The sequence below is a fragment of the Pteropus medius genome, unplaced genomic scaffold, assembly GCF_902729225.1.
Source record: "Pteropus medius unplaced genomic scaffold, Ma_sr-lr_union100, whole genome shotgun sequence".
NCBI lineage: Eukaryota > Metazoa > Chordata > Mammalia > Chiroptera > Pteropodidae > Pteropus > Pteropus medius.
The window spans coordinates 11,810,124-11,834,493 of NW_024352783.1; the positions used below are offsets into that span (position 1 = coordinate 11,810,124).

Genomic DNA, 24,370 nt, shown 5'->3' on the forward strand with positions numbered 1-24,370 from the left:
TCTGAGGGAGTCAGTCAAAATCGTTCAACAGCATTCTTTCCAAATAAGTAGAAATATGGAACAGGTTGGCATACTTTTGTTTAAAATCTGACCCATTTTTAAAGATCGCCATTGTTTTCTTAAATTCACTTTCCTTCCTTTGCTTCCTGTACATAAAGAAAGTTTACACTCACAAACTCGAAACACATCACAACGTAGAATGTGCATGATGTCACCCCACAAAAGTTATGCAGGGGAATTCCAAGTCAAATGCCATGTCTCCATTGGAAGCCATAGCCAATCTTAAACCAGTGTCCAAATCGCTAAGGGGCTGACTATCCCCACTGTCCTCAGCATGTGCACACATGGGTCTGAATGATAGAGGAAAAGAAGGAAGAGACAGGAGCAATAGAAGGATTTGTCTGCTAATAGGTTTTCCAGATGGTAATTTAAATTGTTCTGAATTGTCTGAAATAACATTAGTCATATTGTTTTTATCTTTTTCTTACAGACTTTTTAATTCTACTAAATAATGAGGTTTTTAAATCATTTTCCATAAAGGTATAAAATTATCCTCTGAAAGAGAAAAAGCATAATTGTGTGTAAAATGTCTGTATAATTTTTGGATTGAAAGAAAGGCCAGGGGTACTTTTGTTCCTGTGTATATTCTTCTCTCTTCTACTTAGAATAAATTCTTCATCTTCTCTTTCTGCTTTCTTCTGCTACCTACCCATCTTTGTGTTCAAATATAACCTCTTTGGAGAAGATTTTTTCCTATACTCCTTTCCCTCCCAAGAAGACTTAGTCATTCTCTATTGATGGCTATACTACCTGTTTTATTTACCACAACTACAGCATTGATTACCCTCTAATTATCTACGTAAACCACACTCTTGGAGTCAGATAAGTACTTCATAAAGACCCATAATGCTGATATCATAGGAAGGCCACTGCTCATGGAAAGAAAAAAGAACATAGAGCCTGGAAACCATATGACAAAGAAAACTCTAGAGTCTGGGAGAGTGGATTAGTCATGGTGTGGATTGACCAAAGCAATGGGTGAATGCATCTCTCAAGAAAGCACATTGAGTAATTGGAAAGAAAGGGCAGAAATCCAATTGGATTTTGGGTATGCCTGTAGATCCTTTAGGTGCATGGAGTCATATTCATTCCTGAATCACACAGACGGGGATGAATAGGAGTTAACTTCTCAGCTTGGTGCTCTTCAAGGATGTTTGTACTGTCCTTTCCATGAAACAATACCCCTCAGGGATCCATGTAGCTCAGTTTGAGAAGAACAGTTATATTCAATTAGAAGTCATCAAGCATTTTAAAAAGTGTAATAACTTTAGTAAATTGAGAGACTACTTAGATTGTGAAATTTGGAGTTGGTGAGCAGTAGGAAAATACAAACGATTTCAAGATGGAGACTCTGTTAAGATGTGGTGACTGGTGAAAAAAAATGGGAGTGACAGAGAAGAATGGGTGAATAAGAAGATATAGGATGTTGGTTTTGATGCCCTCTTCTACTTGGGTAAAAAATGCGGAAGAATCAAAATAAACATGATGTGTGGGAAGAACGAAAATGTCCTTGGTTGTGTTTGCAGATGTTTAGTTTGACTGCCTGTGGATCATCTGACAGGAAATGCTTGCGAAGACCATAGGTCTGCTGTTTAGGAGAGGTCTGTGCTAAAAATAATATTTAGGAGCCATTGGCTTTGCAGGCAACCAGAGAAAAACTGTGGAAAGAAAAGGTCAAGGAGAATAACTAATGTATCGGGACCTTCAGAGTGATTGAGGATCTAGGGACAAATTAGATGTTTTTTTTCTCCTGAGAATTCAGTTTAGTGTAGAGGTCAGGATACCACTTTGAGACAATTCCAGGTAAAGAATGATAGTGGCTGGCAAACAACAAACTGAGAATACTCAGATTTGCCTACAGCAGAGTACCAAGTAAAGAAATCATGGAAACTGAGACTAGAAAAACTAAATTGAGGCCAGCTAATGAATGACCAAGAATTTTGGAAGGCAAATGAAAAATGTCAGAGTTTTATGAGCAGGGTAACCTCAGAGCTAGGGCTCTGTGGGGCATTGTCAAATTCAACTGGAGGAAGCATTTTGTGGTAGGGTGACTGGCAACATGTGGAGAACAGGGATACAGCCATATAAAGGGGAAATGAGAGGCAGTGAGGGCTACTGCCAGGCAGGGGAGCCATTTAAAATATCTAATGACCCTAATAACATGGGCACTAACTATTCAGAACAGATGCCAGCCAAGGCACCAGACCGGCACAATATCAACAAATGCAAGCTGTTGGATGGAAAGAGGGAGGAGGGGGTAGCTGTAGGGTAGATACGAGCCATCTATTATGAGTGATAAAATATAAATAGGAAATGCAGATGGCCCTGTAATGATTATGATGCAATGTCAACAAACAAGGGAGGAATGATTTCTTGATAAAATATAGATCTGCTCTTCACATGTGCTTTCATGGAACAAAAGAGAAAAATGAGGGGATTCAAACACAGAGAGAACTTGTGGGCTAGGAGTATCTGGGTCATTGAGAAGCACTGCTGGCTTTAATTTCCCATTCATAAACTTGGCACGTTTCAGTCTTTGCACTAGTCACTCTCCACAACTTTGGGACCATTTATCTTACTTTTCCATAGCAGTAAGCTAACCCAAAAATGTAATAACAAAAGAAAATAAACATTCACTTTCCTATTAGCACATGCTAATTTACCTTGGACAGTAGACATCCAGAGCCAGGAGAGATGGGACCACCCATGCTCTGCAGGGAGTGCAAGGTCGCTCTTCACCATTATGGCTTGAGAAAGGCTGGAGTATGTGTCCTCATAGTGCAAGGAGGAAGGAGGATCACAGAGCTCTGGAACAACATGTGTTGGTGTGTTCAAGCTGCAATCAGAGGTGCCTAAGGTACTTTTGCTACATTCACCTTTTTTAGTACCTTCTTGCTAGTCCCAGCAAAAAATAACCTCAAGGGTGGTGGAAATCCCCATCAAATGGTAGCCTAACCTGGGCTTATAAACCTCCAGTCATAGGGATCTCAGTTCTGCCATTTTTTTAAATCTCTGATTATTGGAAGTTCTCTTTTTGTTTAGCGGAACTCCACCTCCCCTTATCTTCTTCCTATTTGCCCCTTTGGAGAGACCAAGAAGCAGTGCAGCTTTTAGGTGGTTCCTTCTGGAACTTTTGTAGCAGTGGCATGATGTTGCCAGTCACATTGGATGACCCCACAAGAAAAAAGACAGTGGGGATGAATGGAGATCTTGACTGCCGGAGATCCTGGAATTGAGCATTGATACTTTCTGTACATAGCCTCAGCCTTTCTCGTTTAACCTGCTCTACCCTCTGCCCTATCAGCTTGTTCCTACGGCAGTTTGATGGTGTATGTGTGTGTATTGGGAAAATTCTCCCTTCTAATTTCATCTATTTCTTCCCTTGAACAATGTCACCTTGGCAGAAGGCCAGCTAATACAAATTACAAACATCTAGTTCAGGGAAGAGTAGATCAGAGCTTATTTATTTCTGCTCATTGACCTTAGCTCAGAAGATGAGAAGCTGACTCCAAGGTCATTTTCCCCACTTTTCTTCTGCTCCACTTTACCTCACCTCCAGTCACTCCTCCACATCAGAGAAAATTTAAATGGCAGGGGCACGTAGTTTCCCCTTCAGTTTTGCCTTCCTAGACTCTTTATGCTGTGGAAATGGACCCTATATGATCCATAACCCAGTACTCTCTCTGCAGGTTGAGTGATGTTTATAGGGTTCTCAACCATCTTTCATAATGCCCAGGAACTAAAACATCCTCTGAATTAGGAGACATATCCACTCTCCTTTAATATCCTCCTCTAATATGGTCTAAAATTTGTTTCTTTTTGCATATATTCTTCCACCTATTATAGGAGTGAGGCTGTTTGTTTCATCAACGATCAAGATTCTTTCTCTATATTGGAGTCTTTTTGTTCATTTGGGTGCATTCCAAGAAACATGTATTTCACCTACAACTTTTCTAGAAATTTTTGCTTTATTTTTCACGGTGTCTTATTTGGCACATATAAATCTATTCCTATTATTTCTTTATTGTTAATTGTATCTTTCATTAAGTATTTTTGTGATGGTTAATTTTTTTGCACTAAATGCTACTTTTTATGAAAGCAATCTTTCCACCCTTTTTTGCACTAAATGCTACTTTTTATGAAAGCAAGCTTTCCACCTTTTTTTTAGAGAGGAGTTGCATTTGAGAAACAGTGTAAGAGAGTGGTGGTACCTGTGCCTAGCTTTTACTTGGGATGTTTGTGTAGCTTTTAAAGGGCTTTCTTTTATTTTGACTACAATTGAATTATATTTTTTAGCTTAATATGAGTGATTATCTGTGTATCTCTATCTATCTATCTATCATCTATCTATCTATCATCTATCTATCATTTATCTATCTTTCTATCTATCTATTGATAAAATTTGTATTTTTATTCTTAATTCTATCATTTTGTTTTATATTTTCTCTTTTGGTATGGTTTTACTGTTTCCTTTACTGTTGCTTTTCCTAAGAACTTTTCTTTTGTTATTTTCTCCCAGTGATTTGGAAGCATATATCCTATTTCAAATTTATTTCCGGGATCCTTCATTATTTTCCAAAGCATACGTCTTTTGTTTTCTCTAATTTTAAAGTTCAAGAAATTTTAATAACGTTTTACTTCCTTGACAGATGAGGAATTGTTGCATGCCTTTATTCATTTGCTTGTGCCAGTATAATTATTTTTAACTTACTATTCAAATGCCCCCATGTCTTTTAATTTAATATATTTTTTTAATTTTTGAAAACAAGTTTGACTCTTGATTTACAAAACTATTAACATCTAAGTCTAAGTGTGTACCTGGAAATAATGCTAATCACAAGCTTTTTATATTATGATTTTCTCTTTCCTAAATATTTGTCTTTGATTTATTTTTCACTCAGCCAGTAAGTTTTCCAAGGGCACATGGATCTGGGATAACCAAGCCTGTCTTTCTGATAAGTTCTAACAGGCTGGATATAGAAATTTTGAATATCTGTATATTTCCCAAGAAAATTCAAAGGAATTCCTGCAGTGGCTTTATTGTTCAGTGTTAAAAGAAATGTTCTAAAATCTCTGGAAGATTTTTTTCAGATATTTTCCTTTGTAATTTTCCTTTCTTTCTGCAAGGGCAATTTTGGATGATTATTTTTGATCATTAAAATGAGAATATTTTGGCAAGATATATCTGACTGCAGATTTCTAATCACAAAATGATTCATTTTATTCAAAGTCCATATTATCTTTTATAACCTCAGAAAGTTTTTCTTCCATGTGATAATGTTTTTCTGCATTTTTTTGTTTGTTTGCTTTTAGTTTTTATTTCACAGAATGCCAATTAGTCAGAAATTGGATTTTCCCTTCTGGATACCCATTATATTCCCTCCCATCATATTCTACTTTGTATATTCATTCTACATTCTTATAAAGCTGATGGAGTTTGGCTTCTAGGTCATTGCTTTTTTCTTTTGCCAACTTTTTATTTCACCATTTACGGTACAGATTTTAATTCTGTCACAGTCTTTGGCATTCCTACATTTTTTTTACTTTTCTGTTCAGTCTTTTATTTAAGTCTACCCCAACCTCTTCCATATGTTCATCCCTATCTCATAAGCTTCATGATTTCTTACACTTTATTCGGAGCAGATAATATATGGAAGAACTATATATAAGAACTATATGTAAGGTAGTGGGGTGGTCAATCATTTTCTCCATATCCTTAGAACAATTATTTCCCTTTTTTAACCTTAGTGTTTTCTCATTACTTCATTAATGTCATAATAGAACAAGAAAAGAACTCTCAGGGTTCTTCACTAACACCTGGGAAGTATTTAATCCCCTTTTCCACTGATAAAATCTTAAGCTAAGGGCCTGCTTGTTGCCTGCTACCTCTAGTTGAAATCCTCTTGCCTATAAGGTATATAATTTGTATGTCTCTGTTGAACTAGAATGAATTGTTATCTGTGGATGTTGCTCCATCTGCTGAATATGGAGAGGAGAATGTGCTTCTGGGTAAGTGAACACACACTGCACTTCTATCAATCTTTGCTGGAGATAACTAAACATATAGGTCTCAAAAAACTAAGACTTGAATGCTTGATAAAGTCAGAAGCAATTTCTCAAATGCTTGACTGTATATATTCTTTATAGTTTTAATGTAATGCTAACTCTATTAAGTTTCATTAAATGTTTTGGTTAGAGTAGATTATCTAAATTAGCCTTTTGCTTGGTTGATCAACAGACTAGTTTACCTGAGCGTATCTCCCAGGAGGTATATTTTGAAGAGAGACAGACTATCAAACTTATAGTTCTTGTTAACTTGCCCTCTCAAGTGCACCCAGCAAAAAAGCAAGTGGGGATCACTCATGATTCTCAGAAATGTGCTAGTCTGAGGTGGAAACTGTGTTTCTTTTTAAAGGCTGATCAAAGAACAGGAAATGAACATCTGCTTAGGGACTATTTCAGACAAAATGCCCTCAGTGGAGGGATCTTAGACCAGCTTCTCAACAGTGGAAGCTCTGCACACTTGTTGGCTTTCTCACTGGTTGAGACCTCTTCTCAAGCAGGTATGTCACCCAGAGCCCCTTTACCTAAGACATGAATGCATCTGCTAGTGCAGTGGATTCCTGCTCCATGAAAACTTTAGGTTCCTGACATCAAAGGAAACCTGTAATTGCAATGTTGGCATTTAAATGAGGTAACACCAAAACCAAAATGGCCTTTCTCTCCCAGCTTTTGCTTTGGAATTTGACAAAGACAGACTTGAGGAACGTGATGACATCCTAAAAGCCTATGATTAATTCATGCTGGTCCCCAAGTTTTTGCCCCTCAGTGCCACATAGTGAAGTAGTTACCACCACCTGGTTTTGCTCCACAGTCAGACAGCACTTTCAAGAATTCCAGTCATCACTTAAATAAAAATAGTCTTGCGTACATGTGTTCTTATAGAGTTATTGTACGTAAATCTTTTTTATCCATTCCCTCACTGAAGTCCCCTTGCATAAACAACCCTGCTTACTAACAGATTATTTACACATGTAATTGTTTGCTTTTTTTCAATCAGTTGTTCAATATGGGGTTTTCAGCTCCCTGTTCCAATGTTTTTATACAAATTGGAGGCTAAGGTGGCAGGAAATGAGAGCTCCCCAGAAGAGAAGTAACTGTGAAAAATGAGACTATGTCTGTCTATTTACATATAGGAAACAGTATAATCAAAGGAAAGAAGCAACTCAAAGTTTTCTAGTTGTATTAAATCAGTAGTGCTGAATTTTTTTGCCAAACCAAAGTTTTCAAAATGTATGTTTATTACTTTTGGTTTGAAAATAATCAGTATACATGAGAAAAAGTTTATTGTAATTATTTTAAAAATATGCATAACTGAATGTGAGTTTTTCTGCTGAAAAGTGTAGGAGCTTTGACAATAGGGCCCAAACCAGACTATAGAATTTTCATTAAAGTCTGGAAAATAAGAATGTTATTTGATCAATGCCAGAGTGAAGAAAGTCTATAGAAGGCAAAAGAGTATTATGTCAACTTTTGTCCAGAGGAAAGTAGTAGTATTTCTGTGGTTACACATTTCTAGATGGTCCCATGTATACTTAGTTGTCTATTAGATGAGCAGTTGGATCTGTGACTATGGGGTATCTATGCATTACTGCAGCCTCTCAACTAATGAGGCTTGGCCAGGATACTGAGGATCCACTGGTCAAAAATCTTGGTAGTAGAAAAGACATATTCTACCTCCTCTAGGTTTCACTATAACATGGCAATATCATTCCACCCTGAGCCTACAGAAGACTTCAAGTTTTCCCAGGGTGGCTCTAGGCTTGTTCTATGCTGACTGGGGTGAAGCACCTTTCTTTGAACTCTGGTAGCAAGAAAAATTCAGTGTTCTAGATTTGAGCCTTATCTAACTGTGCTGATTCAGAGTCATTGATAAAGAAAGAGGCATTGTTATGGACTCCAAGTACAATTGCCAAACCATGGCAAAAGGCACCAGGCCCAGGGCTCAGAACTTCTTGACCTGAAAATACCGATGAACTCTTAGTGAAAGAGATTTCATATGGGTAAATCTGCATATTACAGTGGAATTGGTTAGCCATGTATCTTCATCACAGTTTAGATTTTTGATGACACATAGTCCACCTAGTTTAAGAGAGTATAATAGAACTATCTGGTTAACATAGCCCAGAACCAAACTGAGATTTCCTAGAGCTTTCAGCTATCTTTTTAACTGTGGCTATATGCTATGAAGTCCCAGAATCCCTCCTGTTTTCATACTGGGTTCCTGGAAACAACAGAGATGGGTGACCTGAAGGCCCAGCTGAGGGAAGACCAAGTCTCATGTACAACCCAAATTGTGCCCAAGAAAGACAGAGCTGTTTTAAGTGCTTCCAGCGTGTCCCAGTTTATGGAACAAGGGAGAAATCCTGGATCTCACCATGGAATAGGAAAGTCTCTTCAAAGGACAGTTCTTGACTCACTGATTCCACTTCCTCACTTCTTTTCATGACCCTCCTCACTCTAATCACAAGTCCACATTCACTATGCTCTAGCAAGATTTCCTAGGCACTTGTCCAGACCTCTTTGTGTTTACTTTCTTGGTGGCGTTGGATGCCACTCCTTCCTTGAACTTTCTTCAACTGTGTTTCTCTGAAGCACAACCTCCAGTTATCCTCCACCTTTCTGGTCACTCCTTCCTTATATCCTCTGTGGCCTTCTCTTCCACGCCTGCCTAATAAACCTTAGTTTTTCTCTATTCTGTCCTCAAAGCCTTTTCCCTCTACTCAACACTTTGCCCAGATGGTCCCATAAACACTCACTCCCACATACACTCTGATGACTCTTGAATTTCTATCTCTACTAGACTCATATCCCTTCCTCTGGATTCATATTCCCAGTTGCATGCTTCAAATGCAAAAATTTTATGGTATGTAAATTACATCTCAATAAGAATGTTAAAAAAGAAAAAATAAACGTTCTATTCCATTGATGTATTGATCTATTATATACACTGCATGTTAGCCCCTCCACCTTCTGGCCAAAGTTTAACTCCCAATTCTGCTTCTCCCATCTGAGCCCACTACATTTCAAATCTAGCAAGTCATGACTACATTTAAAATTGTTCCCTACATTCAGTGTTTTTTCATGGCCCCTTTCCTTTATTTCCTATTTCCTTTTTATTTTCTTTATTTCCTTTATTGCCTATTTCTGGGATACCTCTTGGTTTTCTGACAAATGCCCATTCACTCACCAGTACCATTCTCAATCACAGGTGGCATCTGGTTTCTCTGCATATGGTTCTCACACAGTACTAATCTTAGGGGACCATCTAAGAATTCCAGTCCAGGACTTTTCCTGAATGACAAGGGAGCAAAGGTAGAAGGAAAAGAGAGAAATGTAGAATTGCACAGATCTGGATTTCAGTCTGGAAAAGGAATTATCATGGGGAAAGAAATTAGCCTCTCTGATTGTCAGTTTCATATTTATAAAAACAAAATAAATATTATATACTCAATAAATTGCTTTGAAAGAATACATGAGATGAGGTGCTTAAGGTAATTGGCACATTCAATAAAGGTTAGCTTTCTTTGTTTCTTCCTGTACCTTGACTATTTTTGTATGTTTGGTCACAGATAAATGTCTGGTATTGAGTGGAAAATTTATAAATGTTTTGTTGAGTGAATGAATAAATAAAGAAATGATTTTTTTCTACTGTCAGTTGTGGACCTATCTGTTCTGGGTAGTCACTCATTCTGAACTGCTCTGACTCTTTATATGCCCCAATAAGGTTAATGTAGGGCCTGAAAAGTTGATATTGTTAACAGTTATTGCTGTTCTTCTACACTATACTGATGATGATGATGATGATAATGATGAAAATGATGATGAAAGAATAAACAAACATGATGTAGGACTTCATTAAGAGCTTTCACCCAAGAAAATCAAAGAAAATACAATAAAACCATTAGAAACATCATGAGAATTTAGTAAATCCCTCTTCAATAAAATGGCAGATTATAAAACATCAAAGTATATCCGAAACATAAACAACAAGTACTTAGAAAATAAAGTTATTAAAGAACACCCCACTAGGTCATAAAAGCAATTACAACAAAAACGTCTGGAAATAAATTAAACAAAAAATATAAAGTAGCTATATAAGGAATACTAAATTTCTGAGGAATATGAAGGACCTAAATACACAGACGTTATACTCTGACATTAAATATCATAAAATGTCAGCTTTTATCCCACAGATATTAACATTTTCTGGAACTATACAATATGTTTCTAAAGTTCATCTGGAAACATTTTTATGTGTGCGTAATCTGGAAATGTCTGATGGAAAAAGAGTAGTAATGAGGTCAAGGCCTATTAAATATTAAAACATATTCTAAAGTCGTGGTAACTAAAGTTTTCTCTAGAGTAGAAATAGACAACTTGGCAATTATAAAGAAAGTTTAGAATTACATACATATAAGATTATAATATATTATAATGCAGAATTTAAAATCATTGAACAAAAATAGATCATTAAATAAGGACAAGAGAATAACTGCGTAAAATCATGAGAGAATCAAAGCTCATTTCTTACCTAATCTCCAACATTCAGCATATTCGACTCAAGGGGATTTATGAGTCTTTTGACTCATGGGATTTATTTGAATGTTTTAAAAAGAAAATGTTTTAAATATTGTAAATATTTTAAAAAGTAAAATCTATATATATTAGGAAAAAACAGGTGAATTAGACATATAATCTTTCGTTAGAAAAGATGTTTCAAGCAAAAAACAGAAACAAAAACCCATAAAGAAAAAAGGTTAATACATTTGACCACAAAAATATCACAATGAAAATCAAAAGGCCAATAAATGGCAAAAAGAGGAAAAACATTTTTAGTCCATATAAACTCTGCAAATCAACAAGCTAGAACAGCAACATACTGAGAAAGATAATAAAAAACACTAATGGGCAGTTTACATTAATAGATATGCAAATCGCACAAAGTAATTGGAAAGAAGCTTAAATTCCTCAGAAATAATTGCAAGTTAATATGTTTTCCATTGTTCATTTAATAAAGTTTTGATAATATATAATTAAGGAAATATATAGAAGCCCAGCCGATTTCATTGGCAGTAAATATGTCATCTAAATAAATTAAAATTGCTCACATACTGAGATTTCTGGTCAACAGATACAGATGGGATTTTGTATGTGCAAAAGGTCTGAGTAAAATGATATTGACATTGACTTTGGCAGCCATGCAAAAACCAGAAACAACAAGGCCATCGCCATATATTCCCAAAATGAAATACAGTGCATCATAAGAATGAATTAGATCTGTAAGTCTTAATGTGGAATAATTCCTGATTGATTTAAAATGAAGAGCAAGTGTGAAATAACCTACAGAGCACTCCCAACTGCACTTAAAAAGATGAATATATCTAGTTTTATGTATTTAAATATTTTCGATGTATAAAAAATTTCTAAGAACAGCTGCTTTTGGCAATGAACCATAGAGGATGAGTGCCTAGAGGAGACAGACTATATCTTCTTTTTATTCTCTGTTGTGTGTATTTTAATTGTCGACCATATGTAGATTTTTCTCAGTAAAACTCTAGCTATTTTAAAATATTATAGGAAAAATTCAATATTTCTAAGGCTTCTTTCTCAATACAAAAATTTATCAGTCAATTTATAAAATATTCTTTTTAAATAGGAAAGTGATATTTTGGTCACCTTTGTAATACATTCTTTAAAATGCATTCATATATGTTGTCTCAATTTTTAGTCACAACCTCCCACAGACATGGATTTAACCTTCTGTTTTATTGAAGAAACTGAGTTAGCCAATTCATTAATAACCTGAGTCTCTCTGAGCTATTTCCCATACAAGGAATGACTTTCCCAAATCACATCTCATCTCCAGAAGTCCTCTGGGTCTGCTGCAGCTGCTGTTTTTAATATGTGGTAAGGGGTCTGGAAGGATCACACCTTTTTTCTCACTCACCTGGGTCTGCTGCTTGTAGCAGGAGGTCATTGCATTTGGAGAAGAGAGATCCATAGCCCACTTGCTCAGAATAAGCCTTCTTTGGTTACACGACAACGCAGAATCACCTAGGGCTCAGCCAGCTTTGGTGTCTTAAGACCCATAATACTATGACACAGCACATTCTTGTGGCCCTTGGTCCCAGTCTGTGATATAGGCCTCCTGTCTGTTGTAGAAATTGTCTGTTGTAGAAATACAGAAACTGTAAAGTGAAGAGTTAAAATAACCTTCATACCTAGGGAATAAGGGGAAAAGTTGAATTTTATATAAGGCCTTTAAAGTCTATACTATTTGGGGCCAGTTTTTTATTACATAGTTAGCTTAACAGTTCTGTTTATGATTTGAAAAAAATATATTTACAATCAGCATGATAATTTTACATATGAAAATAGGTTATCCTCTATGAATTAAACAACTAGAAACCATTTGCATCTCTCAGGTACTTTCCAGATGCATCTTATTGATACTCAATACCCACCTATCTGAGCCATCCCCTGCTCTTCCACCTCTTGCCACAATCCAAAGTGGGCAAAACCTGTAAACTATATGCTCAATTACTTGGAATTCCAGTTGGACTCCACCATTAGAAGGCCTCCTACAACCTTTGGAAGATGGAAGAGAAAGAGAAACTATTTAACACTCCCACAGCAGCTGAGTGCAGGCATATATCTTTGGCAGACAGAAGTCATGGTGTTTTCCTCTGCCATGAGGCATCATCAGGGAACTCCCCCACTTCAGGGCTGATCTCAGTGCTAGGTATGTAGCCTCTGAGATCTATGTGGAAGCTCCAAGCACCTCAGGCATCCTTCTGAAAGCACCTGCTTGGGTATTAGAGATGGCACAGACCCTTTTCAGAATTTCTGAAGGTGGCCCTATTCTTTCACATCCCAGGTTGCCTAAATCTCTAGTAACCTGGTCTTACCTCTTATTTTTGAAATACCTAGAGTGGTACTTGAATTCTTGACTAAACTTCAACTGAAAACAATCTACACATCTTACTTATTTCATTAATTCGTAAGAAAAGAGTTTCCTAAGCAATGATAACTGGAGTTCATATATAGAATTAAACAATTTGTAAATAGCAGAAGAGTGAAGAGGTGTTTCAATTTAGTTATGTTTGAAATATATTTTTTCTCATTTTAAAACACACATTTTATATAAATTACAAAAGGATTGATTCCACTCTGCTAAAGTGAATAGTTACAGTTTTATCTGATGTCTTTTCCACTGAATAGATTTCTTTAACTCACCCAGCTTATCTGAATATCCTGGGTATGAATTTCATTACAGCACATGGAATGCTCTGTCCAAGGCAAGAGCTGTCAGTATGGTGAACTTCTTCCCTTGTTATGGCTTAGGACTGCAGAGCAAGATTGCATCGTAGCACTACTTCCCACAGATTGGACTTACTGTACTTAAATAGACCCAGGTTGATTTATAGCCTACAGGTCAAGAAATATAAAAAGGCCTTCCAGGTAAATAAATCCTAAAATCCATTATGTTTTCATCATATAAACTGAAAAATGAGGGAGAAGGTGGTTTTTCCTAAAATAACAGGATCTAAAAGATTATTTTTTGTACTATGTTAGGAGATAAAGCATATCTCATCCAGATCTCTAGGATATATAAGAGTGAACATCTAACACTACTTAGCTCTTCTTTGCATTAGAAATCCAAGAAAGCTACTATAGTTCCACTGACAGTCAAGTTGTCTGGGCTGGCTTCTTTGTCTAGATACATGCAGTAAGAGAGTTGCACCCTCCTGGCCTGGGGAAGAGCCTCTTTTCTGTCCACTCTGAGCCTCCTGGGTGTGTAGAGCTGCATCACTTGTGCACTAGGGTCTATGTTTTCTCTTCCTTCTTTCCCTTTCTCCTTTCTTCCCTCACTTTCCCTCCTTCCCTCACTTTTCCTCCTTCCCTCTCACCCTCCCTCCTTCCTTCAATCTTCTTTGAGCATCTTCTCTATGTCTATTACTGTAATTAAGTGCTGGGGATGTTCTGTTGATCAGGACCCAATACACCTCTTCGAGAAACAGACCCAATTAGAGAAGACAGTCAAGGCATCAGCAATTACAGGGCAGTTTGATGCATGTTATACCAGGAATAAGAACAAGACCCTTTGGGGCACATTGGTGTGGCAGCTAACTCATCTAGGGCTATCTTCTCTGATAGAAATATAATGTGAACCACATACATAATCTTGAATTTTCTTGTGGCTACATTTTTCTGAAGTTCTAAAAAATTCAATTAATTTTAATAATATATTCTATTTGACTAAATATATCCAAAAATTATTATTTCAACAAGTAATTGATATAAAAAATATACTAAATCTGTTATGCATTTAATACTTCCAGCTTAGAAATTTGTTCCCAGTCACACTGAAATGCCCACATTTCAAGTACTTGGCAGCCACAAGGGACTAGGGGCTTCTACCTTAGACAGTGGGGTATAGGGAGGTGAGGAAGTGTTTTCTAAAGGACCTAGCTCAGCTGAGCTAATGGGTGAGTGGGGGACTTCTACAGAAGGGAGAAGAAAGGACAGTACATTGAGAAGGAGGCTCATGTGCAGAGGCTAAAAAACACAAGACAGGGAGCTTGGCAGGTTTCAGGCCATTGGCAGTGTGGTATGGGGGAGATAGGGTAGGGAAGACACAGGGAGAATGACAAGGGGAAGATGAGAGCATACCAGGTAAGAGCAAAGCAAAGAGTGCAGAAGAAATCTGAACTTCTTCCTCTAGACAGTGGAGGCCTTAGAAGTGTACTGTGTAGCGATTTGGTCAAATGAGCATTTTTAGAACAATCTAGAAAGATATACATAGTATAAATGGGTGGAGGGAAGGACTAGAGGCAGAAAATTCTCCTAGAAAGGAGAATCCAAGCTAGAGATCATGGTGTCTTGCACAAAGCCAGTGGCTGGAGGTTCAGAAAAATGAATTCAATAGAAATTAAATAAATGAACTCAAAACAATCTGATGACTGCTCGAATGTAGGGGACACAGGAGGAGGAAAATTCAAATATCCCTGGCTTGGAAACAGGTGTGTGTGATGCTATTCAGTGAGATGGAATACAGAGGAGGGCAGTTTCTAGGGGAAAGCAGGAGTTCTCTTTAGAATATGCTACATTTCAGGTTTGTCTTAGCTCAGGACTGCTATAACGAAATACCACAGACTGTGGGGCTTAAACAACAGACATTTATTTCTCATAGTATTGGAGGCTGGAAGTCCAAGATCAAAGTGCTGGGAGATTCTGTTTCTGATGAGAGCCTCTCTTTCTGGCTTATAGATAGCCACCTATCTATAGGTGGCTGAGAAAGAATGTGAGGGGAGAGCTCTCTGGTGTCCCTTCTTATAAGGGCATTAATACTCTCAGATCAGAGCCTCTCCCTTAGGACCTCAGTTAACTTTAGTTACCTCTTTATATGTCTTATCTCCAAATACAGTCACATTGGGGGTTAGGATTTCAATTTCTGAATGGGGAGAGAAGGTTATTGGAAATAATTCAAGTGGAGAAGCTGCAGTGGAGGATTCAGGTATTGGGCTGAGGAAGAAGGTCTGGGCTAGAGAGTGGTATGGACAACCATCACCCTCACATACCTGAGCCATCCTAGGGCCATGGACAAGGTCTTACTTCACAACACTCCTGCTTGACTCAGACTTTCAGCAACACTCACCAATCCTTGCCAGTAGCCTCCAATCACTCCTCACTGCCCTTTGCATTATCTCCAAAGAAATCTTCCTAAAAGAGTGTCACAGAATAAAGTCCTGTTGTTCACAGAGTAAAGTTCTCATTCAAGGAGTTTGACCACCTGGGCATTCTTCATCACAAACCTTACATCACAAGCACAAAGTCCTTAACATCATCCCTGAAATCAGCTGCTCCTTCCCTAGCCTACTTGAAATGTAGGCTCCTCTCTGAACAGCTCACTCCACTGGACTAGGACCCCCCAAGCCCAGGCCTGGCTGATGGCCACGGAAGATGTTCACCATCACTGTTACCTGTCCCATGCAGGAAAGGGGACAGCATCATTTCGTGTGATTTCCCAAAGCAAAACCAAGACCTGTGGAGAAAAGCTGGAGGGAAGCTGATGTTAGCTCACTCACACAGAAGCCTACTCCAAGACAATGCTTCTTCCAGATGAACATGTGCGCAGAGCTCCTGGAATCTCGCAAAGATGCAGATTCTCACTCTGCGGGTCTGGGGTGGGCCTGAAGCTCTGCATTTCTAAAAATGTAGGTACTGTGGCCTCTACATTCCACTTTGAGTAGCACTGCTCTTCAAGACCATGCCACAAACATAAGTTCTCTGGCACAGGAGGTATTAGAATATGGGCTGGATAGCCATGGAGGTACACCATGAGGAGATCTGTGCTCTGAAATTCAGAGATCTGTAATTCTTCTGGTATTAAACATATCTCTAAGGACAGCATGGGAGGTCTCTATCCCTCTGCACTGAGACTGTTCAGTAGGGAGCCAGGGCTGAGAGTGACCAGGGAGGCTTCTCTGCCTCCATTGCCAGCCCTGCCTTCTCAGAGGAGTGTAGTAAACTTTATATAAAATGTAAATCTTCATACTTTCCTTTGTAACTTTTCTGTCATATCTGTTCTGGCCATGAAAATGTGCTTCCAAACTCCAAACACAGAAAGCATAGATGGCCTTGGCCCCAGCTGCTAGCTCTGTAGCCCAGGCTGTACATGGGCAGAGACTACCCTACCCATGAGGATGGGTGGCAAGGAGAGCAAAGCCTGGTCTTCTCTCAGGAACCTGGGACTCCCAGAGTATCCAGGATATTTCCTCCCAACCTTCTTTTTCTCCTTCCCTGCAGTCTGACTTCCTGACAGTTCCCTTCCTCTTTCCCTCCTCACCTTCATTTCCCTAACAAAGCCCTCCTAAGGTTCATGCCATCCCCTGCTCCTCTCAGAGGGCTTGGCTGACCCAATATCTTTGACCAGTTTCTTTTGGAGTGTTGGTGCTTTTCATAAAGGGCAGAAAGAAAATGCCAGATAAACCTTGGTCATATTTGCCACAAACATTTTCCTCAGTTTGTTATTTACTTTTATTTAAGCTTGTAGTACATTTTTATTGTTTATTCAGAGGTTTTTAATTTTTACAAAATTCAAACCAATCTCCCAAGGATATCTCCTGACACCCCTGCCAAAATTTCATCTTCTCTCCACTCCATTGCACTGAGACTAATATTTGTACCTAAACCAACTCTGATTACTCAGCATGGCGTGAGGTCATCTCATTACCCAGGGCCCCAGCTTTCCAAAAGGCAGTTTTGCAATCTCCTCACCTTCCCTAAGCATCCTGGGGTCTCCCACACCTCAAGTGGCATCTTTTCTAAACAATTACCATGCTCTTGTCAGGAGGCTTCTGGTGAATCAATTTTCCCTAAAGCATTATAATTACAAAGCCCATGTTCATCTTGAAATCTGGTAAATATTCATCCTTCTCCCTCTAGATTGTTTTTATTTTTTTACTTTTACAGTCTACTCTTCATGTCATATGGAATATATTTTTTTTCAGGGGCAGAAAAATATTTTTGAAATGCCATCTCAGATGTTTAATAAATAATGTATATACACACATATGTATATATATACACATACATACATACATACATACATATGTATACATTTACACACACACACACACACACACACACACACACACACACACGTATTTGTGATGCCATCATGTTATGTCCCCAGCAGAAAAATGCAAACATCTGGTTTTTTTTGCTGCCTAAACTGTTAGTGCAAAATGTGCCGAGCCCAGAGGGGCTGGTCCTGGACCAGGAGCCCATCAGGGTAGGACAAGCCCTGGAGGGATCTGAGCTGGCTCAGCTAGTCACACTTTAGCATGCTAATGCATGTTGGTAAGCAACCCAGACAGGGCCAGCCTCAGGGAGCCCCAGCCCCTCGCAGGATGGGTGTCTTGGCAGAGTGCAAGAGCATAGCTCCACAGGGCCAAGGAACAGCCAGTAAACAGTGATCCCAACAGGCAGGTAGGGACTCTAAAAACACCCACTGTGTCCCCATCAGGCCTGGAATATCCCTCCTCTAGAAGTAAACGGGCCATCGCAAAACCAAGCACTCTGGGATGAATACCGAGACACACAGACAGCAAGGTCAACCTAATGCTGAACTATCCAAGGGTAAGCAATGTCTGCATCTGTGAGACAGAAGCATCAAAGAACAGAAAGAAGCAGTGTGGAATATGGAGCTGGGTTTTTCCTACCACCCAAAAGCATTACTTGTGGTTCCAGCAAGCTAGTGTCTCCAAGTGGTCCTCAGGCTGGCAACCAGAACACAGGGCCTTCAGCCCCCACTAGGGGAGGTACATGATAGCAACCCAGGTTCAGGGCATGGCAGAGAAGTAGCCCACTGAAGATGGAGGAAAGAGCCATGTGCTAAGGAATGCCTGTGGCTTCTAGAAGCTTGCAAAGGCAAAGAAGCAGATTTTCCCTCAGAGCCTCCAAAAGAAACAGCCAACACCTCAATGCTAGCACAGTGAGACCCATTGTGTACTTCTGACTTCCCAAACTGGAGCGTAAATTTGGGTTGTTCGAAGCCATTAAATTTGTGGTAATTTGTCACAGCGGCCACAGAAAATTAATTCACAAAGTTAGATGCAGCTGTGAAAAGAAAAATGTTATCAAACTCTACCCAAATGCTGTTTCTTTGAAATATCGCCCAATAACATTATCCACCTGAATGGAACACTGTGCATCCCAACTGTAAAAATGAAATAAAAGATTATGGGAAAGACAGAACTGTGATCTGCTTCTTGGATTACACGTGCCTATTGCAGCTCCAATCACATGAACCAAAATATGTATTTCCATTTTCTACCCCGGAGATACACTCCATTTGACGTAGAGAGAAAAAAATCCTTTTTATCTATGAATTGAACATTTAATGTTGGATATTTGATAGTAGGCCACAAATAAGAATTCCAAGAGTTTAGAAAAAGGACAGTCTGATCCTCCACTAAAAAAAAATAAAAAATAAAACATACCCCAAAGACTAGAAGACATTTCAGAAAGCGCTTTATACATAGCTAAATTATACATTTTAATCAGAATGATTCCCGGAGTGAAAGCAGTTTCTAATTGACATTTCTGCTTTATCAGCATTTTTTGTGTGCTTTAAATTCTTTTAAAGGATATAGGAAAGGTACAGCTATAGCTTGGAAGCATTTTATCCATTGACTACAAAACCAATGATTTCTGCATTTTATTTGGACTACATAGTCTTTCACTCATTGAAGCCTAATTAAATTTTGCAATTTATCTCTGTAATAGTTAGACTTTCACATGAAGCTACACCAAAAAAAATTTAGATCCTTAAACAATGGAAAGGTATATAGCATGTGGAAAATGTGAACATTAATTTTGTTACCACTTGGCCAAGCAGAAAAATGGGAAGGCCTTTAGTGCTTATCTGAGATAAATGTAGCATAAATTAACCAACTTGGATTAGCCCCAGTTGGAGCCCCAGACCTGAGTAGGAGTCCTCATTTATACTTAGCTGGGTGTCCTTGGGAAAGTAACTTGGGCTCTCTGGTTTTCAGTTTCCTCTTTTGTGATTAAATAGGTTGCATTGTTTGCTAGTCTGTTCTGCTTCTTTTTCAGTAGACTGGAAGGGACACTGGATAGGCACCATATCTGCTCTCTCATCAGCAAGCACAGCTTAGACCAGCACTTAGTACTCAATAAGTGATCTGACATGGACATTGATGGTATTTGCTCAAAAGCCTTCACCGCACTCAATAGAGATAGCTGTTGCTTCTCCACATGATGTTACTGGTCTCAGCTGGGGTTAGAGGATCACGATTGCTTTATTCACATCTGAAGCTCCTGCTGGGGCAGCTGAAATGGTTAGGGACTCCCCAGATCTCATTCCACAGCAAGGTATTCAGACTTCTTATAGGCCAACTGCTTCCAAGAAGGCAAGAGAGGGCACAGCCTCTTCAGGCTTAGCTGGAAACAAGCAATTCTGTTTAGGCCAGTTCTGTCATATTCTGTCATTAAAGAGGAAAGGAAACCCATCAGTCCTTGATGAGAGGCACAGCAAGCATATGCAGTTAGAGGGCTGAAAGGCAGCTGTCGATACACATTACCCACCGCTAGAGGTGCCCCTGAGTTCTGGTACTCACATATAATTTAAAGTAATAACTTCACATGTCCCAAAAGCTTGGAAAATTAGGCTTTGAGATATATTATTGTATTCATATCTCATTGCTGCTCTAACAAATTAACATAGGCTTTGTGGCAACACAAGCTTATTATCTTATAGTGCTGGAGATCAGAAGTCTGAAATCACTTTTACTAGACTGAAATCAAGCTGTTGGCAGGGCTGGATCCTTCAGAAGGTTCCAGGGGGCAATCCATTCCCTCGTCTTTTACAGCTTTTGGAGGCTGCCCACATTCCTTTGTGCATGGCCACACCCACTATCTTCAAAGCCGGCAAAGGCCACTCCAGTTCTTTTCTCATGGCATTACTCTGACACTGCCTTGCTCCCTCAGTCTTTCACTGTTAAGGACACTCATGATTAGTGATACTGCTTAATTACAGGGATACATTCTGAGAAATGTATTGTTAAGTAATTACATCATCTTGAGAACATTATAAGATGTACTTACACAAATCTAGATGGCATAGCCTACTACATACCTATACTATATGGTGTAGCCTATTGCTCTTAGACTACAAACCTGTCCAGTATGTTACTATACAAAACAATACGAATCAAATCAAGCCCAAGAGAAAATGATGTGATCAAGAAATGCAGTAAATGTGAGATATATGAGGCTGCTGCCAGCTTAACACAGCATAATCTTTCACAGCAATTTTTTTTAAGTAAGTACAAAGAGTACACTCTAAAATATCAATAAAAAGTATACCATAATAAACGCATAAACCAGTAACACAGTCATTAATTATCAAATATTATGCACTGTACATAAGTGTATGTGCTATACTTTTATACGACTGACAGTGCAGTAGGTTTATTTCCACCAGCATCACCACAAACATGTGAGTAATATGTTGCACTATGAAGTTATGATGGGTGAGGCATCAGTAGGATATAGGAATTTTTCAGCTGCATTATAATATTATGGAACCACCATCATAAATGTGGTCAATCATTGACCAAAAACCTCATTATGCAGAGCATGACTGTACTTTGGGCCCACCTAGATAATGCAGGACAATTACCCCATCTTAAAGTCAGCTGACCTTAATTCCATCTGCTGCCTTAATTTTCCTTTGTGATATAACATATTCACAGGTTCTGAGGATTAGTATATGGGCATCTTTGGGGCCATTATTCAGTATACCACAGTTATCATTTCAGGTACTTTTTAAAAAATATTCTAATAACTTTAAACATATTTTGTTTAAAAAAAATCTATAAATATGAAGCCCCTTTCTTCCATTCTAATCTGCTAAACTTTTTAAACAAAAAAATATTTTTTTAAAGGCTTTGGCTGAGTCAAAGGAATCCTCTCGGTAGAATATTTAGTCTAGGGGAAAGAAGAGAGGACCATGACAGAATCTGCTGCTATTAGAGAGTTGGTGGTGGGGGCATAGAGCCCCCAGAGTCTCATCAGGAGAACAAGCTGGGCATTCACCCAATATCTGTGTCACTCCCAAGACCAAAGCTAGACAACAGCACATGAATGCTGTAATGTTGGCAGACAATGCCGTAATTCTTGGGGAAAGTTTGTCCAGCAGGTGTTTCCAGCAGAATATGTGATCGAAGTACTTTAGAGCCTACAAGTGTGACAAATGGAAGATCTAGGAGAGGGCATTTCCTTCATCTAGAGGCAGAATATCATTTCCTGAAATTTTACCGATAATCTAAATTTTCAAAATATAATAGAAGTCTAAATATCTATTCCTTTTGCTTTACCACTAAAAGGGAAGCAGAGACTGACTAAACACATCAATATAAACTTGGTCACTTAATGAAGTCATTCAAGATAAAACTAGATTATTCTACTGCACGGAAAAATTAGGGGGTAGACGCTTAAACAACCAGTTCATATTGCAGACAAACCTACTGCATATGTGGCAGTGGAAACAAAGTAGAAAAACTATTTGAATGGTTTTTTAAAGGGGGAAGCAGGTGGCTAAGAAAAACCTTGCACAGTAATTCTGTCATCTTACTTGTCTCTCCAAAGCTGAGACTTGATGTTCTGCCTCATCTGTTTACTGCACTTTATAATAACATGAGTGAGACCACTGATGTTAGTGTAAAAACTACACATGATTTTGGCTTGATAACTGGGGCACATGCCTTGACTTTCCAATCCAGGGAGGCAAGGAAACTTCCCAGAGCGAGGCTATCGGACTACCAGGACCACTAAACTATGCATAGGCAGCATGCTGGAGGCTCAGGAAGTGCTAATCAAATCTTATCATGCTCTGTGATGTGGTGCTCTGAGTCTTCATCTGACCTTCCACTTGGAGAGTTTTATGGGATCAATTTTTGAGCAGCCAATCAGTCATACCAGGCCCAACCAGAGCAAATGACTCTGAGACTCAAACATGTCCAGTGATCTCTTCTGACTTCCTGTGGCCTTTGTCTTTGCTGGCCCCGCCTGATGTGAGCTACTCCATCACTAAGCCATCTGCACACACAGTTCTCCAGGGCAGGTGACCCTGAGTTTCTAGTATTCACAAGAATGGTGCCTCAGTTTGTGCTAATGCTAATGTCCTGCTCCAGGGTAAACCACTGCTGCCCCTGATGATAAATCAGAAAGAGAAACTACAGGCGTGAATAACAGAGTTATTATCCCTTCCAATGCCAAATACAAACCAGATGTCTCAATCCACCAACATGTTCCCTCCATCCTTATCCCTTTCCCACAGTTCTCAGACTGAGAAACAAAGTAAAGCCCATTAACAGGATATTCTCTATTGATAAAGATGGGTTTGATAATCTAAAATGCTAACATGATCCTACTATCATTAATTCAATCAAACGACATGGGAATTATGTTAAGAGCAGTGGCTTAAGCATCAGAAGTTTCAGAATTCTCATCCTAAATTTATTTCTCTGAGTCCATTTCCTTGTCTATAAAATGTAGATAAATGACCTTGGCCTTAGTTGCTTCCTTCATAGCAATGTTTTAGGGATCAGTGAGATCATAGAAATGAAAGTTTCTTAAAAGAATTATTGTGACCTTTATTGTAACACCTATGTGTTATTACATGTTAGCAGTTCCAATAAAAAAAAAGAAGAAGAAGAAAATAATTGGCCTCACTGAATTCATTCTCCATGGTTTGCCAGGGGCCTGGAACCCAATCATTCTTCAGGAAAATTCCCTAGGTGTCAGACAAAAGAGAGGTGTGTTCATGAACCTGACAAAAACTTTAAGATATCCTTGCCAGTTATGTTCTAATAAAAAGATATTTTAAATTGACTAACTTTTCAGTTCCAGCCAAGGTAGAGTAGTCCCACTTCCTTTCCAGTTCTCTCTTTAAAAGTAAAAAATTGCTAGACATAACACAATAAGTCAAACATAAAAAATTAAACAGAATTTTCTATGATCCAGCAATTCTACTTCTTGGCATATAATCGAAAGAAATGAAAGCAGGGTCTCAAACAGATACTTACTATACACTCATGTTTATAGCAGCATTATTCACAATAACCAAAAGGTGAAAGAAACCCAAATGTCCATCAATAGGTGAATGGATAAACAAAATTGAGTACATATATACAATGGAACATTATTCAGCTTTTAAAAAGAAAGAAATTCTGACACATGATACAACATGGCTGAATCTTGAGGACATTATGCCATATGAAACAAGCCAGTCACTAAAAGGAAACTATTCTATTATTCCACTTATTTGTGGTACCTAGAGTAGTCAAATTCATAGAAATGAAAAGTAAAATTGTGGTTTCCAGGGAACTGGAGGAGGGGAATGGTGAGTTATTGTATAATAGGTACAGAGTTTCAGTCTGGGAAGATGAAAAGATCTGGTTATGGATGGTGGCGATCTTTGTACATTAACATGAATATACTTAATTCCACAGAACTGTAGAATTAAATGATAATTTTATGGTATGCATATTTTACCACAATGAAAAAATGAAACATAAGAACACTCTGAAAGATGGAAAGAATAAGACATCTTTCAAGGGAAATTGGGACCTGAGGAACAACACAGCGATGCGGTCCATGGGTTTTCTTTATGCTTCCACATAATTCAACCAGGGTGCTAGAGAAGACTGCAACC

At 38.4% G+C, this 24,370-nt stretch overlaps 1 long non-coding RNA gene across 2 annotated transcripts in view; it reads right to left on the reverse strand.

Annotated features, from left to right (window-relative positions):
* LOC120589906 (uncharacterized) overlaps window positions 1–24,370 on the reverse strand; it is a 94,985-nt gene that overhangs the window by 8,746 nt on the left and 61,869 nt on the right. Inside the window, exons 2-3 of one of the 2 annotated variants that reach the window (XR_005649581.1) lie at window positions 19,961–20,135; window positions 12,071–12,291 (exon numbers count right to left, since the gene is read on the reverse strand). This is a non-coding gene — a long non-coding RNA (uncharacterized LOC120589906). Of the gene's footprint in view, window positions 1–12,070; window positions 12,292–13,359; window positions 13,428–19,960; window positions 20,136–24,370 lie in introns of those variants that run through there. The other variant, XR_005649582.1, reaches the window with a different exon arrangement.